The sequence below is a fragment of the Echinops telfairi genome, unplaced genomic scaffold, assembly GCF_000313985.2.
Source record: "Echinops telfairi isolate 266 unplaced genomic scaffold, ASM31398v2 ScPeMD7_3533;HRSCAF=4204_0, whole genome shotgun sequence".
In the NCBI taxonomy this organism is placed as follows: Eukaryota; Metazoa; Chordata; class Mammalia; order Afrosoricida; family Tenrecidae; genus Echinops; species Echinops telfairi.
Window position 1 is genome coordinate 25,476,927 of NW_022107431.1, and position 4,788 is coordinate 25,481,714.

Here is a 4,788-nt window from a genome sequence, read left to right on the forward strand (position 1 = left end):
ATTGTTCCAATGTAGAACTTGGTGTGGTTTGGGGAAAAATTTGAATGGCAACAACCACTGCATCTACCTTGGAGATGTTATTTAGCAGCATAGCTGTGAACGATTTTTCACAGCTTTTATTTTTTTAGGGGTTGAGAGCAGGCCCGCCATTTTCCTCTGTGTTGTCTGTCTGGATAATGGTACTCATTTCGTTTGTCAACTTCTTATCTTCGTCCTTGTCCTGGAGTTAGAGAGGCTAGGGCGATGTTGTAACCCCTATTGAGAAATTGCAAAACAGATTCTAATTCTGTATATCCCTAACCTCTCTTTTTGCTTGTAATACATTAAGTAGTATGCTTGATGAGGACGTATCTTTGCTGTATTAAAAACTTTGGGGGCTACCCTGTAGGCTTACACATCATGTCAATATAAGATCACTATAAACTATCTTCAGAATAAAGAGAGTATACTTTTAAGACATCCTATACCCGACTTCAAAAGCAGTAATTTTTTGGCAGTTATTAAAGACAAACCAAAACAACCCCCAGAAGTCAGTTCATAAGGCGGTACATACGAAATAGTGCAGACAGCCAAAATCAAGAGTTCCTAATTCAAGGCTGCAAATTTTGTAGGATCAGAGAGCCTCATCTTTCACCCGTGTTGCTGCTGGTGGGTTTGAACCACTGATTTTGTCCAATGCTTACCTGACAGCGCCACAAGGGGTCCTTTGTAGAAAGTTAGGTGGAGTTGAACCAAAAACTCAACCCGAACTTGCAGCCATTGAGTTAATTCCATCTCATAGAGCCTCAGCCTAGAGTTCCCTCTGTGGGTTTCCAAGAAAACAAATCTTCATGGGAGTTCAAAACAGCATCATTCTTGGAGATGACCCTCTTGAAGCTGTGCTATATGTTTTTTCCCTTTTTCCCATTTTGGGGTATAGGAAACCCAGGATTGATGAGTCTGTAAGGGCAGCAGGTAGAATAAGGGGATGGCGGGGTGGGGTTGGTGGAGGGGAAGTAGAGGTGGTGGTGGGTAAAGTGGAGATGATGTCAAGGAGTCCATATAGGAAAAGATTGTTTGGAAACTGTTTGTGGTAACAACTGTACAATTCTACTTGATGTGATTAAAATATGGAATATCATATATTATTAAATCCCAACTAATAACCCCCCCAGACCTCATCTTTCTCCCACTGCGCAGCCGGTGGTTTTCAGCAGCTGACCTGACTATTCTCAGCCCACGTGACACCCAGCGCTCCACCGGGGCTCACGAGGTGTGGGGTTCACATAACAGGCACTGTTAACAGAGAAGCTGTCTCCTCTGGTGTTGAAATGGCTCAGATTGTGCGACGTTTTAATCCAAAGGGCCACACACACACTGTTCGAACACAACAGAAAATGGAGCAAATGAAAACTTGGCGTTTCCCAATGATTTTATTGAGGTAACTTGTCCCAATTGTATACATATATATCTTTTATATATACTTAGGAAAGCTAAACAATGTTCTAAGGCACTTGGAATTGTGCACAGCAAAATATCATGTAATATTATACAACTAGATAGAGTATAATTCTGCTTTTAAATAACACAAATGCCCATACAGAACAATAGTAATAATAATAAAAAAGATAATACATAGTCTTTCTTTCAGGTTACAATGCTGGAATACATATACATATGCGTGTATTCTTGTAGATATTGATACCCACAACTATAATACAGTATAGATAAAGAACAATAGCAAAAGAAACCGTCAGTGTACAGTTCCAGTTATTGACAGCCACAGATACTATACCTGTGTAATGCGTCGGATTAGATCATTCACTGGAAGTCAGGACTCATTCATTCAGTCTGATAAACGTTCACAGCTTCCCATCCCCCCCTAGCCAATGCTGTTTCCATACGCAAAGAATGGATGTGGTATTCTTTTGAAACTACTGATACATAGAGAATGTTGGAGTTTTCAGTAGGTGCTACCCAGGCCCTGCCATCCAGCCCACCGGGCTCAAGTGAACCTGCAGGGCAGAGTAGAAGGCTGCCACCTTTATGGAAGCAGCAGCAGAAGTGCCACATCTTCTCTTCGGGAGACGCTGACGGGTTTGAACTTGTGACCTTTTGGTTCGCAGTTCAAGTGCTGAACCGCAACACCGCCAGGTCCCTCTCAGAAGGTACTCGATCTGGTCAAAAAGGGGCAGAATGTTTGGAACACAGCGGCACGTTTCTAAGCCACATAAGAAGACGGGAAGACGGAACAATGAAAATGAGCGCCTACATTGGAGGTGTTGAAAGTGGTTTGACCCTAGATGCATCCTGATCGCCCCCCCCCCCGACCCCCCCCAGTGCTTGTTAGCATGGCAGCGGCAGCAGCTTCTCCTGTGCGTGCGCTCTCTGAGCAATGACCCGCCATCTGTAACAAGAGCATCCGCTAAGAAGAGCCCCGCCCCCCAAATTGGCAAGTGGCAGGAATACAAGTTGGGCCGGTGCACGGCACGCTGCCTCACTCTCTCCCTTCAACGTATGCTTAAATACTGCTATTTAGAAAGGGAAGAATGCTTCAGCACCATCTAAACCTCTCAACTTCGAGTTGCTCTGCGTCAAAAAAGGTCTGTAGAAACTTTGATATAAAAAAATGATCGTGGCTAAATGATTTCCCCCCCTGCTATCCACTGCTGATCCAAGTCATCTCAGGACACAGGGACCATTCCATTTTGGCAACACAGTGTGAAAAAGGGAATAAGGGTGTTATAGAGAGTCTCGCTTCACTTGGGTAAACTCACCTTGGCTTGTGTGCGCCCACCACTGAAGTGTGAACATTCTGTGTGTGACCCACAGCTGGTCCGCATTCCCTTCACCGTGTGATAGTCACCAATCTTAGAACACAAGTCCAACCATAGGGCTATATTTATACAGTGTGTGTGAGGGGGGGGCTGGGGGAGTAGGGGGAATTTCAAGCATCTGCATGCATGTGGACCAGATACTTTGCAACGGGATGGGCAGCAGGTGAGCTGAGCATCCAGGTGAAATCTGATGGTGACTCGGGCGGTTTTGTGGATGCGGATGGAGTGTTGGTCCTCGTGCCTGCCATTAAGCCTTGCAGCAATTCTCATGACCTTGACAAGGATTATGACTAACAGTGCCTTTCTCAAGAAAGACTGTGGTGGAGCCTCACCCCCTGGCCCTCAAACTTCTGTGTTATGTCAGCCTTCCCCTTGAAATATGCCCAGGACTGGGGCAAATTTCTTTGTCCAGTGGAACAGCCACGGTCGCCCACTTCCTGAAGAACCGACAATCTACAGTTGACCAAAGTGGAGGGCTTGGAAGATGAAGGAGGGAGGAGAAAGGACAGCTCTTCGGGGGTCAATGAGATGATGTTTTGGGACAGACACTTCTTTCAGGAAGACCTCAGCTTGCAATAGACAGTGATATTCAAGCCACATGGTCCTGCCCTCTCAGGAAGTCATTTGAACACGGAGGAGGGTTTTTATTTCTCCAAGCTTTACAATGACAGGGGAAGCCACTGGCATTTAGTTGACAGGGGCCTGGGACAGTAGACATCATGCAGCGTGGGGGAGAGTTCTGTAGAACCAAGAACTGCCGGCTCCAGATGTCAGCAGACCCTTCCTGCAGAGAAACACTGATCCACAGTGCTTAGCTGCTCTGCACAGTGGTGCTAGCAATGTGACAAGCTCAGGGACATTTTCTGTGCATGGTACATCCTTAGTGCTCATTAGTTAGAAGCAACCCTTCCTGGGAGGATTGGCTTTAGGTGGGAATAGCTGCCATAGGAGCCCCTTGTCTTTCTCCTGTTTACTGAAATCTTGCAAGTTGCACAATGGGATTTCTTAATCTGGGGTGCCCCGAATTAAGCACAGCGGGACTCTGTTTCAGCTGCTTTCTAGCAATGCGAATCATGCTTTGCATTTCCGTGGAGCGCTCAGGCCCCACGATGACAGAAAGTCGAGGAAAAGCGAAGGGTAGGAGGCTCTGGGGGGCATTCGTTCAACCTTTGTCCCCACCCCTTTGGCCCCTGTCTGGCTTTAGAGTGAGCCTGAGGGAAGCTTCTCTTTGAAACTCAGATTGAAGTGATTTAGGGAAGGGTTTTCTCTCAGAAAGATGCTCCTATGAACCTGACAATTACTTCTGTCCTTGCATTTCCTTCTGGGGACATATCTCAGTTCCGAAGCTCATTTTGCTCTGTCAAGTAAGACAATACCATGGGTGCCACCAATAAGCAAATGACCAAGAGTGGCAGATGAGCCATCTTAATATGCCAAGGGACACCCTTGAAAATCAATTGCATCTAAAAGGCTCCTTAGTCCTCACTTCAGACACCCCCTAAGGAGATAAAATGGGCTCTTATCCCATAGTACACACTTTGATTAATAAGGTGTGGCTGGACAGATTTGGAATTTAGGGACGTCTGCGCTTTATCAGTTCTAACTGTGTTGATGAAACGGGCACAGATCCTTGTTGGAGGCCAGCTTGCCTGCTCGGGGGACAGGGCTAGCTTTGGGTGGGCCTGGCTGCTGGGACAGCTTAAGAGGTGGCAGACTGAAGCCATTTTTTGAGGCAGGAAAGTTTGCACGTGGATATGCTTCTATGCGTTTGACTTGACTGTCTTTTTCTCTGTGGCTAGCCTTGATCAACACTTGGATTTTAGAAAGGTGTGTGTCTGTCTGTCTCCATTCAGTATCCATAGAAAGGCTGATGTGCGTTAATCCTGGCACATAGGAGGAAGCGCCTGGTTAACGTTTTTTTTGCCCCATGCTTTCAGGTGCAAGCCACTGTACTGTATTTCTCTCCCTAAGC